At 40.8% G+C, this 13,270-nt stretch overlaps 1 protein-coding gene across 1 annotated transcript in view; it reads left to right on the top strand.

The window, feature by feature from the left end:
* Positions 1-13,270, top strand: part of LOC132381039 (polymeric immunoglobulin receptor-like) — a 48,388-nt gene that overhangs the window by 11,236 nt on the left and 23,882 nt on the right. The window contains exon 3 of the mRNA XM_059950152.1: positions 3,303-3,390. The gene's annotated coding sequence lies outside the window, so the exon portion shown is untranslated. The remainder of the gene's footprint in view (positions 1-3,302; positions 3,391-13,270) is intronic.

The raw sequence follows: 13,270 nt of genomic DNA, 5'->3' as shown, positions 1-13,270 counted from the left end.
TTCTCACTTTCTTCTCAGACCTGAGTAAGAGCCTCGGACTGAAATGTCGACAATCTATTCATTTCCACAGATGCTGCCTGACCTGCTGAGTTCCCTCCAGCATTTTCTGTGTGTTGGTTTGGATTTCCAGCATCTGCAGAGTTTCTTCTGCTTTCAATGAAACCAAGGTTGAAGATTTAACATTGTTCAGTTAAAATTCAAGATGGCATCGAGAAGTGGAGACTCTGTGTGGAACTCCAATGGTAATTATCAAATATTCCCGTTTAGGACTGCTACATTTAATTTCACGACATTCAGTACGTTGGTGATATTAAAACTGATTCTGATCCTGTATGACTTCTCCAATATGTGTGACAAGTGAGGATTGTTATCACTTGTACTGAAGCTCTTCTTAGACTTCATCCGCCCCAGGGAATCACACAGCATGAATCTGGATAGATCACACTTCGAGTGACATAGAAAGATCTAACCTGGTGAACAGGGATACTGTGATGCTAGCGACTGAGAATCTGAGCAAAGGTATACAGGGTTAGAGGAAAGGGAGACCATGGAGTTGAAATAGAAATGTCTTCTCCTTGGACAAGTGTGACCTGCCCTTTTATTGTGCCCTATGGTTCGATGAGAAATAGAGACTAGCGGGTTTGTCTACTCAACACAGATCATTTTCTGTCAAAATGGAATTGATTTAGTTTTGAAACAGATTTGATGTTAATTTTACCCATTGTGAACGTACAATTCCATTCAGTTGATTTCCCCTCACATCTAACCGTAGCAAAGTGAAATTCCGTCAGGGCTCTTGAAATTGCACCAAAAGATGGAAAAGAATTCAGAAAAGGTGATCTTTAAAGTTTCCTTCAAATGGCAGACACAGCCTTCAGAGAGGAGAGGGAATGAAGTGAAGTACCGTATGCTGAGTTTGCATGAAAAGCCTTTATACATCACACCTATTTCCTACTTTGCTCCTTGAACAAAGATCAAACTATCAGAATCAAAATCAGAACCAGAATCAGAATCAGGTTTATTATCACCGGCATGTGTCCTGAAATTTGTTGACTTAGCAGCAGCAGTTCAATGCAATACATAATATGGAAAAAGAGACAAACTAATAATAACAAACAGACAGACATAATTTATTGATCCTGAGGGAAATTGGGTTTCATTACAGCTGCACCAACCAAGAATAATGAAGAAATAAAGCAATATAAAACCATAAATAATTAAATAATAATAAGTTAATCAGGCCAAGTGGAAATAAGTCCAGGACCAGCCTATTGGCTCAGGGTGTCTGACACTCCAAGGGAGGAGTTGTAAAGTTTTATGGCCACAGGCAGGAATGACTTCCTATGATGCTCAGTGTTACATCTCGGTGCAATGAGTCTCTGGCTGAATGTACTCCTGTGCCTAACCAGTACATTATGGAGTGGATGGGAGTCATTGTCCAAGATGGCATGCAACTTGGACAGTATCCTCTTTTCAGACACCACCGTTAGAGAGTCCAGTTCCACCCCCACAACATCACTGGCCTTACAAATGAGTTTGTTGATTCTGTTGGTGTCTGCTACCCTCAGCCTGCTGCCCCAGCACACAACAGCAAACATGATAGCACTGGCCACCACAGACTCGTAGAACATTCTCAGCATCTTCCGGCAGATGCTAAAGGACCTTAGTCTCCTCAGGAAATAGAGACGGCTTTGACACTTCTGTATATGTATACTGTAATTAAATAAATAATTTACAGTATACATACACTGAGTAGCTGAAAAATTGCACAAAACAGAAATAATATATATTTAAAAAGTGAGATGGTCTTCATGCATTCAATGTCCATTTAGGAATCGGATGGCAGAGGAGAAGCAGCTGTTCCTGAATTGCTGAGTGTGTGACTTTAGACTTTTGTATTTCCTAGCTGATGGTAACAATGAGAAAAGGGTGTGCCCTGTGTGCTAGGGGTGCCAAAGCAAGATCCAGAATCATAGAAAGCCTACAGCACAATACAGGCCCTTTGGCCCACAAAGCTGTGCAGTACATTTCCTTACTATAGAAATTACCTAGGGTTACCCATAGCCCTCTATTTTTCTAAGCTCCATTTACCTATCCAGGTATCTCCTAAAAGACCCCATTGTATCCGCCTCCACCACGGTTGCTGGCAGCCCATTCCACGCATTCACCACTCTCTGCATAAAAAAACTTACCCCTGACATCTCCTCTGCACCTATTTCCAAGCACCTTAAAACTGTGCCCTCTGATGTACAAATCTTGGAGTGTAAGTCCATTACTCTGAAATTTAGAACAGAAGGAGATGGTAAGGTAGCTGATAGAGAGTTTATGGCAATGGACCTGCATTCTGCATATGAGAATTCATGTTGTAAATGGTTTGAAAATATGGTTAGGGAACACTTGAGGTTGGTGTGTAGTTGTGTTTGCAGCGTAGCAAGAAGGATGTAGAAACTTTGGAAGGATTCCAGAAGAGGTCCAGCAGATTATTACCTGTATTAGAAAACCATAAGACTTAGCAGTACAAAGGAGAAGAATTATGTCCTTCTTCTTATTGAGTCTATTCCACCATTACATCATGGCTGATTTATTTTCTCTTTCAACCTTATTCCCCTGCCTCCTCCCAAGTATATTTGATTTCCTTACTATTCAAGAACTTATCAATCTCCACTTCAAATATACCCAGTGAATTGGCCTCCACAGCCATCTGTGGCAGTGAATTTGACAGATTCACCATTCTCTAGCTCAATGAATTCGTCCTCATCTCTGTTCTAAAGGAATGTGCTTATATTTAGAGACTGTGCCCTCTGATCCTAGAACTCCCCAGCACAGGAACATCCTCTCCACATCCACTCTCTCTTGTCCTTTCAATATTCAATAGGTTTCAATGAGATTGCCCCTCTTTCTTCTAATCTCCAGTGAATACAGGCCCAGAGCCATCAAACTTTCTACTCACTCGCACAACACTCAGCATAGGCTCTTTCTCTTTCCATCATTAACTTTTCACCATGAATACTTTCCCTAATGATGCACTTCAGGAGTCAGATGGTCAATATTTCAGATTAATGCCCTGCTTCAGGACATGTCCTGGCATTTATTTTTATTTCAAATGAGAACATTTGCTGTTGCTGGTGTCTAATATTTTAACATATCTCAGCATTTCATTCAATCTTTGAGAATCGTTTAAATGTTCCTGTCCTGCTAAATATAATTAAAAGCTTTTCAGATTGTCATGTACCACACACCAATTGTGTTACAGTAGTTTACTTTTGATCAAACTTCCTGCTGCCTTCTTATTTTTATTCCAGGCATTTTTCTCTGAGGACAGAGGTCCTGGCTGCATCTCCGTGAATAAAATTCTGTGGACATAGATTCTTCTGATTAGTTTCCTACCTGGTGAGTTACAGACAGCACTGGACACACAAGCAGTCCTTGCATGACCTTTATCCTCCTCCACCTCATCATCTGCTCTAACACTCTGGTTTCCCTCCCCTGCCCCCCCCCCCCCCGGAGCAGCTCTAGCTAACCTACCCGCAAGGATATTAGTCCCAGTTCAGTTTCCATCCGTCCCATCAAAACAGGTCCCACCTTCCCTGGAACAAAGCCCAATTGTCCAGAAACATGAAGGCCTCCCTCCTTCACCATCTCCTTAGCCACCTATTTAGCTGCATTATTTTCCTATCTCTAGCCTCACCAGCACGTGGCACAGGGAACAATCCTGAAATTACAACCCTAGAGGTCCTGTCCTTCAACTTTGCACCTAACTTCCTAAGCTCTCTTTGCAGGACCCCCTCCTTCTACCTAGACACATTATTGGTCTGTCCTGAGAATACTGTAACTCGATTCGAGATATCAGTGAGGCAACAGACCATCTGAGATTCTCGATCTATTCCACAGAACCCCTTATCTGTCCTCCAACTATTGAATCCCCTATCGCTACTGCTCTCGTCTTTTCTGTCCTTCCTTTCTGAGCTGAGGGTCCAGTCTCAGTGCCAAAGACAGGACCACTACAACTTGTCCCTGGTAGGTTATCCCTACCAACAGTAGCCAAAACGGTATACTTATTGTTAATGGGAATGGCCACAGGAGTGCTCTACTCTTCCTGTCTATTCCCCTTCCCTCTCCTGACAGTCGCCCAGCTACCTGTCTCCTGACTCTTAGGGGTGACAATCTCCCTGAAACTCCTATCTGTTTCTGCCTCTGCCTCCTGAATCATCCAAAGTTCATCCAGCTCCAGCTCCAGTTCCCTAACTTGGTTTGTTAGAAGCTGCAGCTGAATGCACCTTTTACAGGTGTAGTCATCAGGGACAATTGTGTTGTCCCTGACTTCCCACATCCTGCATATGGAGCACTCGACTGCCCTAAATGCTGCCTCCATTCCCTACTCCTAAGTTAATTAAATTAATTAGAGGAACTTACCTGGCCTTACCTCACTTGGAGCAAACTCGTCCTCAGCCTCTGCACGCCGAAGCCTCTCGAGCCAAAGCCTCAAATCTCCACTCGTACCCTGAGCCACTCACACCACTGGCCACTCCTGTTCAGTTACCTGTCCTTTCATTTGTCCCTTCCAATTACCTCACGAGCCCATCACTCCTCCTCTTCCAGCTTTTCATATGATATATCAAACTGCAGTTGGCTCTCTGTGGTTTCGCAATCTGACTTCCTGCCCTCTATTTCCTTATTTTTATTTGACAGTAATTTCACTCTGTGAACAGACAAGTGCTGACTGGGTCTCAGTGAATATAACAATGTGGATTTTGATTCTTCTGATTAGTTTCCTAACCAGTGAGTGAGAACCAGCATGGGACATTTTTATAATCAGCATTGGTTTGTGGTTCATGCATTGTTTCCAGAATAATGGTTGAATACATGTAGACACTAAAGATGTCAGAATCTGGAGTTCAGAGAAAACTCCTGGAGGAACTCAGCAGGTCGAGCAACATCAATCAGGGGGAAGGGATTGTCAATGGTTTGGGTCAAGACCCTGCATTGAATCTGTGTGGAGAGGGAAGATAGTGTAAACAGGAGAGAGGACATGGTGAATTAGGATTAGTTGCGTGGTCTGCACCCCAGGGTTCTGAATGAGGAAGCTGAAGAGACTGTGGAGCCATGAGTAATAATTTTTCAAGTATGGTTCCAGAGGACTGGAAAATTACAAATGTCATTCATCCTTTTAAGAAGAGAGGGAGACAAAAGGCAGGAAATTATAGGATGATTAGTCTGTCTTCAGTGGTTGGTAAGATGTTAGAATCTAGTATTAAGAATGAGGTTTCAGAGTACTTGGAGACAGAACATGGAACATAGAATAGTACAGCACAGCACAGGCCTTTTAGCCCACAATGTTATGCTGACCCTTAAACCCTGCCTCCCATTTTACTCCCACCTTAAATTCCTCCATGTACCTGTCTAGTAGTCTCTTAAATTTCACTAGTGCATCAGTCTCCACCACTGATTCAGGCAGTGCATTCCACACACCAACCACTCTCTGAGTAAAAAAACCTTCCTCTAATAACCCCCTTGAACTTCCCACCTCTTTCCTTAAACCCATGTCCTCTTGTATTGAGAAGTGGTGCCCTGGGGAAGAGGTGTTGGCTGTCCACTCTATCTATTCCGCTTAATATCTTGTATACCTCTATCAAGTCTCCGCTCATCCTCCTTCTCTCCAAAGAGTACAGCCCTAGCTCCCTTAATCTCTGATCATAATGCATACTCTAAACCAGGCAGCATCCTCGTATATCTCCTCTGTCCCTTTCCAAAGCATCCACATCCTTCCTATAGTGAGGTGACTAGAACTGGACAAAATACTCCAAGTGTGACCTAACCAGAGTTTTATAGAACTGCATCATTACCTCGCGACTCTTAAACGCTATCATTTGACTTATGAAAGCTAACACCTCATAAGCTTTCTTAACTACCCGATCTACCTATGAGGCAAGTCTCAGGTATATGTGGACATGTACCCCCAGATCCCTCTGCTCCTCCACACTACCAAGTATCCTGCTATTTAACTATAATAGATATGGTAAAATAGACTGTAGTCAGCATAATTTGCATAAGGAGAATTCTACCCTGACAAATTTGTTGGAATTCATCTGTCAATTTAATCAAAGAAACTGACATTATCTTAATCAATGGTGAAAGATATACAACTAAAATAAGCTTAAAATTGGTGTGTAGATAGCAGTTTTACTCCATGTTGAAACTTGCTGCATAATAGTGACCTGCCACAGTTTTCAATGTAATGATGTCTTTTGGTCTTATTTATTCTCTTTCTGATCCACTGTGTGAAAAAAAACTTATGCTATACCACATCATTATCTGATTACAAAGAATCTTCTAATATTGCGCACATGCAGTGATGATTTTTACATTTGCAAACAACTCCCTTCATGTAGCAGCTCTGAGGCTAAATGTACATCCACGGGTTACAGTTACATGTCAACTCTGAGAAAAGTAGCACCTTCCATTTGCAGATTCACACCCCACTGACCATTGCAAGCTGCATCAAGCTGCAATCACTCGTTTTGTTCAATGCCCAACTTTTAATTTATTTGTTCATTAGTCTTTAATACCCTTGAATATTGAGTGGAAATATACACAATTTCAATGCACTTATTCTATACTAATCAAATGATAGCATGATTCTCAGAAAAGAAAATTAAACTTATTATTAAAGGACATGCTCTATATGTCACCATAGACAATTTCCTTTCCTTTCAGGCATTCAGCATAAATACAGAGAAACACAATAGAATCAATGAAAACTACACACGAAAAAGACAGACACATAAACAATGAGTAAAAAAATATGGAAATACTAAAAGAAAAGCAAAATAATAATAATAATAATAATAATAATAATAATAATAATAATAGGTAAATGAGTTCTAAATAATATTTGAGAACATGAGTTGTAGAATCCTTGAAGGTGAGTCCAGAGATTGTAAAAAATCTGTGATCAACTGGACTTTATCCACTACCTTTTATAGGTTTATCAATTCAAGGTCATCAGTGTTTTCATACCATGCCATGATGCAACCAGTAAGAATATTCTCCACTGTGGATCTATAGAACTTTGTCAAAGTTTTAGATGGCAGTTTGATCTTTGCAAACTTTTCAGTAAATAATGTGCTGCTGTCCTTTCTTTTTAATGGCAGTTGGGTACTGGACCCAGGACAGAACCTCTAAAATAATAATGCCAAGCAATTTAAAGTTACTGACTCTTTCCACCTCTGATTTCCTGCTGATTACTGGCTCATGCATTTCTGGATACCTCACACTGTATCGATAATTAGCTCTTTGGTTTTGAAGATGTTGAATGGGATATTGTTGTCGTGACACCATTCAGCCAGATTTTCAAACGTCCTCCGATATACTGATTGAACACACACAAATGTTGGAGGAACTCAGCAGATCAGCCAGCATCTATGTAAAGGAATTAGCAAAGGATGTTTTGGGCCAAGACCCTACATTGAACCCAGTTTCAGATCTGGGAACCCTCCTCAGATCTGCATAAGTAGTGGAAGACTATCAGTTTAGAAAGCAGATCTGCTCAGAGGAAAGATGTGTAAGATAAAATACAATACAGTTCTGTCCTAGGTTATGAACTCCTGATCTATGGACACTTCTGCATATGAAGAAGCCTCTGTAATGTTGCTTAATTCAAAAGTCTGAAGCATGTATATATGTTGACTCATGACACGAAAATTGTCGGTGTTCTGGGTTGTATAGGTTATTGTAAGTAACAAGAGGAGATAGACAGGTTGCAGTGCTGGGTGGAGCTTAACTCTGAAAAATGTGAAGTGATACACTTTGCATGATCAAATTTGAAGGCAGATTACAAGATTAATGCAGAGTTCTTCACAATGCGGAGGTCTAGAGGGATATTGGGATCCAAGTTCATAAATTCACCAAATTTGCTGTACAGTTTGAAAGGGTGTTAAAGAAGCTGTAGGATGTGCTGGACTTCAGTAGTCGAGGGGATTGATTTCAAGAGCTGCAAGGTAATGCTACAGCTTGATAAAACCTGTGCAGTATTGTGGAGTATAAGGCATAGCTTTAGTGAACAGCCATTATCCCTTTCTCATGGTGAGGATAACCAGCACCAGAGGACATCCATTTAACGTGAGGAGAAGAAAGTTTAGGGGCAATGTAAGATTTAATTTTGTTTCACCGGTCCTTGGAATGCACTGAGGGCATGGCTGTAGAGGCTGATACAACAGGGACATTTAGAGGATCTTAGATACGTACATACAGTACGTGTACTGTCCCTGTAAAATGTATTTTCCCCCTTGTAACATTTCATGTTTTATTGTTCTACAACATGGAATTACAGTGGATTTAATTTGGCTTTTTTTGACACTGATCAACAGAAGAATAATCTTACATGTCAAAGTGAAAGCAGATCTCTACAAAGTGATGTAAATTATTTAAAATATAAAACACAAAATAATTAGTTGCAACACACACACAATGCTGGTGGCACATAGCAGGTCAGGCAGCATCTATAGGAAGTAGATGTATTCTTTACCATCTTAAAGTTTTAAGAATTATTCCTGACATAGAAGTGTGTGTATTTCACTGGTGAATACTGAAGCAAAGTATTCATTAAGTTCCTCTGCTATTTCCATCAGCTCCATGCACATGATTCCACTATCACTCCTAATTGGTCCTCTTCTCACATGACTCATCCACTTGCTCTTCACATACTTGTAGAATGTCTTGAGGTTTTCCTTAATCCTGCTCAGCAAAGCCTTCTCATGTCTTCTTCTAGCTCTTTCTTTCTAGTTCATTCTTGAACTCCTTCCTGGCACCCTTCTAATTTCCTAGAGCTCAAAAAGTATCTTGTTTCTTGAACCTTTTGTAAGTGTTTCTTTTCTTAAATAGATTTTCTGCATCTTTTATATGACATGGTTATTTTACCCTACCACCCTTTCCTGAGTGGAACAAACCCATGGAGGTCTGCCATGCATTTTCCTGAGAACATTTGTTCCCAACTTATGTTCCCAAATTCCTGCCTAAAAGAATCATATTTCCCCCTATCCCAATTAAATGTTTTCCTAAACAGTCTGCTCCTATCCCTTCCGAGTGCTAAGATAAAGGAGAAAGAGTTGCGATCACTATCTCCAAAATGCTATTCCACTGAGAGATCTGACACCTGACCAGGTTCATTTCCCAATACCAGATCAAGTACTGCCTCTCTTCTAGTTGACTTATCTATGTATGGCATCAGGAAAACTTCCCCAATACACCTAACAAACTCCACCCCACCTAAATCCCTTGCGCTATCTTCCTGTTCTGACCTTTACTAGTTCATGGCACCGGGTGTAATCCGGAGATTACCACCTTGGATGTCCTGAGCTTCAGAACACAGTAACACACAGCACACCACATGGCACATATGGTTCAGATAGCACATACATTGAGAAACATAATTATCAATAATATTTGTCCAAATCCCTGAGTGGCATGGTCTGAAGTCTGATGGTGCAGGGGATGTTGTCCCAGAGCTATGTTTCCACAAGAGCAAGTACGCAATAGTTCCTCATCATTTGCTGGTGCAGTTTCAGGTAAAAACTACTCCACCATCTAGGCTATGCTTTCTTCTCACTGATGCCACCAGGAAGGAAGTAAAGGAGCCTTTGGTCCCACACCACATCATCAGGTACATTTATCAACCTTAAACCATCAGGCTCCCGAATCAGTCACCTCAACTGACTAGACAACCTGTGGAAACAATTTCAAGGTCTCTACAACTTATGCTCTCAGTCTTATTCATTTCCTAAAATTATTATTTTTATTTGCAATTTGTCTTTTGCACATTGGTTGTAATTCTTTGTCTGTAGTTTTTCATTGATTCTATTATATTTCTTTGTTCTACTGTGAATGTCTGCAAGAAAATGAATCTCAGGATAGGATATAGTAACACATATGTACATTGATAATAAATTTATCATAAACTTTTTGAACTTTGATAAGGTGCAAGTTTACTGACCTATCATAATGCATAGTGAATAAATAGAGAAAGGGACACAAGCATGATGATTCCCAGTCAATGCACAAATATCCTAAAGGAGAATAAACAAGAGAAATAAAAGTTGAGTGTTGATTAAAATGAGTGAGCTGCAAATTATTGTAGTTTACATTGGTTATCAGGTTGTAAACCTGTAACAGACTGTGTAACTTTTCTCAGTACTAACATGTGCCTGTAACCCATAAATGTACATACATAGAATAAAATGTCTTGGAAGTAAAACAGGTGAACTGCATTATTGTAACTGCAGTTGTGGTAGCACAGTATATAGTGACATACAAGTCTTTTGATAATAAATTTAATTTGATTTTGAACTTTGAAGTGCCTCACTGACAAGGAGGAATATGGCACGATATCCCTTACTAGCTGTGTGAGGATGTGAAGCAAAAAGAGGCTGTTTGGAGCTCTTGACTTCTACAGGTTAGGTCTGGCTGTTGATTAGCCCGAGATAATTCCAGTTACAGTGGACCCACTTGTGAATCTGGACTTGATCAACCCAAGCTCATTACAAGTCTAAGGGAAGGAACTTGCTCGTTTTTTTTTTCTGTGGCAAAACAGCAAATTTTACATCAGAAGACAGTGAAAACAAACCTGATTCTGATTCTGAAAGAGGCCCATCCTCTTTCTAAGGACATCCCAAAGAAATTCTCAGTGGATGTGTTTAGAACTTCTGTGCTCTTTACTTGACTTATAAATCAGACTTTAAGGAAGTGCCAGTGGATGTCTGATGTAAACAAATTGTTCCATTCTCTTCCTGTATTATTTCATCACTTAAGACCAGAAGACAATAATCCAAGAACATAATGACCATTTAGCCCATCAATCTATGCCACCATTCTATAATGGCTGATTTATTATCCACCTCAGCCCCATTCTCCGCATAACTTTCGACACCCTTACCAATCAAGAATCAGCAACATCCACTTCAAATATTCACAATGATGTAGCCTCCACAGCCGTCTTTTTCAATGAATTCCACAGGTTCATCACTCTCTGACCAAACAAATTCCTTCTCATCTCTTTGCAAAAGGGTTATCATATTGTTGCTGTGTCCTCTTGTCCGAAACTCCTCCACGATAGGAAATGTCGTCTGCTCATACGCTCCATCCAGGCCTTTCACTATTCAAGAGGTTTCAATGAAATTTCCCCCTCATTCTTCTAAACTCAAGCTTTTTCATTCCTGGGATCATTCCTATGAATCTCCTCCAAATACAGCACATCCTTTCGTAGATAGGGATTCCTAAACTGTTCAACATATTCCAAGTGCAGTCTGACCAATACCTTCTAAAGCCTCAGTTCTTGGATGTCTTCCCAACAACCTACAGGAAAACGTTTTATGATCACATAGAAGTATTTACAGCTGTGCACAGGATTGGGATTAATTTTAAACACAAAGGTCAAAAAATCTTTTCTTCATGGAATTGTTATTGTTGTTCAGAGATCTTGCTGAAAGAAAAATGCTTATCTGAAGATATATTGCATATCTGCACTTGTCCTCATCAGCATATTGAACCATACTTGTTGAGAAGCTTTCCAAGGAGCGATGGGGCAATACAGGAAGAGGGTGGAACAATTTGTTTATATATAGCATCTATTGGTACTTCTGTATATTCTATTTGGTAAGATAAATAAAGACAGAAGTTCTGACCACGTCCTTCGCTGAGGATAAACATTGCACAGATGACAGCAGTGACAGCACTCATACTCTACAAAGTACAGAGTTTAAGCAGCTATACATTCACAGCTAATATACTGCACTGTTTTCCCCTAAAACAAATGTAACAAACCCAAAGTAACAAAAACTCTCTGTCTGTACTGAATTATTTTATCATTTATCCATTTCTATGCAATGTGAAATTAAGTGTTTATAGATAATTGCAAAGTCAGCAACAATAATTCAGGACAATATAAATATATAAATCAGCCACATTCTTGGATCACCTCAATCCTCACACTACAATGAAATCAAGGATGAACAATGAAACAACACACTCAAAATGCTGGGGGATCTCAGCAGTTCAGGCAGTTGAACAATTAACATTGTTAAATTAAACTTTAGATGGTGTCGATACAAATAATTTCAGGACATACAATATGCCAGTGATATTAAACCTGATTCTGTAATATTTCTCCAACAAGTGTGACCTGTGAGAATTGTTATCCCTTGTACTGAAGCTCTCTCAGATTTCATCTGGTCCAGGGAATTGCACAGCAGGACTCTGGATAGATCACTGTTTGAGTAACATTGAAAGATCTAACCAGTTGAACAGGGATATTGCGAAGCAAGCAACTGAGAATCTATGCAAAGTTATGTGGGGTTAGGGTATGGAGGTGAGATAGGTAAGATAAAAATGTCTTCTCCTTAGACAAGTGTGACCTGTCTGTTTACTATGCCCTATAATTCTATGAGAAATAGAAACTACAGAGGTTGTCTACTTACACAGACCATTTCCTATCAAAATGGAGTTGAGTTGGTTTAAGAACAGATCCGATGTGGCTTTTCCCCATTGTGAATGGGTAATTCCATTCAGTAGGTTTTCCCCTCACATCTAACTAAAGCAAAGTGAAATCCCATCAGAGCTCTTGAAATCGCACCAACGGAGGGAAAAGAATTCAGAAGAGGTCAGCTCTAAAAGTTACTTCAAAGAATGGGCACAGACTTCAGAGAGGGAATGAAGTGGAGTACTGTGTGCTGAGTTTGCATGAAAGCTGCTTCTACATCCCACCTACTTCCTAATCTCTGTTCAAAAGGGATGTCTTTGGGGCGCTAAAATTGCTTCTGCCCTCTCTGCCCCGGCCAGCGACGCTGCCGATGTCGGGCGAACATGCTGCTGAAGACGCTCTGACGTCAGCACGTTTACAGAAGTGAAGAAGGCGAGCTCTTCCTGGGCTGCAGGAGGGAACTGGCGGTAGCCTTGCCCAGTACAGGGGCAGTGATCTGCTGCAAGGGCCCCCAAGCTTTCTCCCACACTGTGTCGTCTGTGGCACAGTTCTTCCCTCATTGCTCGAAACGGCGCTCCAGCACTGATACAAGGACGTGGTAGTCACGCTGCTCAGCCAATGTTAGGTCGATGAGGGCTTACAGGGACAACCCCTCCAGAGCCAGGGCAAGGTGCCCCGCCATCCCGGTGGGCTCTACCTGTTGTGCCATGCGGCAAGTTAGTTTGACTTGCTCCAGGCAGCTGGACCGTTGTGTCTGGGAGCTCCAGGGTTGATCTTGTGGCGTGAATGGTTGATGCCCTT

This window comes from Hypanus sabinus, chromosome 25, assembly GCF_030144855.1.
Source record: "Hypanus sabinus isolate sHypSab1 chromosome 25, sHypSab1.hap1, whole genome shotgun sequence".
In the NCBI taxonomy this organism is placed as follows: domain Eukaryota; kingdom Metazoa; phylum Chordata; class Chondrichthyes; order Myliobatiformes; family Dasyatidae; genus Hypanus; species Hypanus sabinus.
The sequence above is the reverse complement of the archived record's forward strand: the minus strand, read 5'-3'. Positions and strand labels throughout refer to the sequence as shown.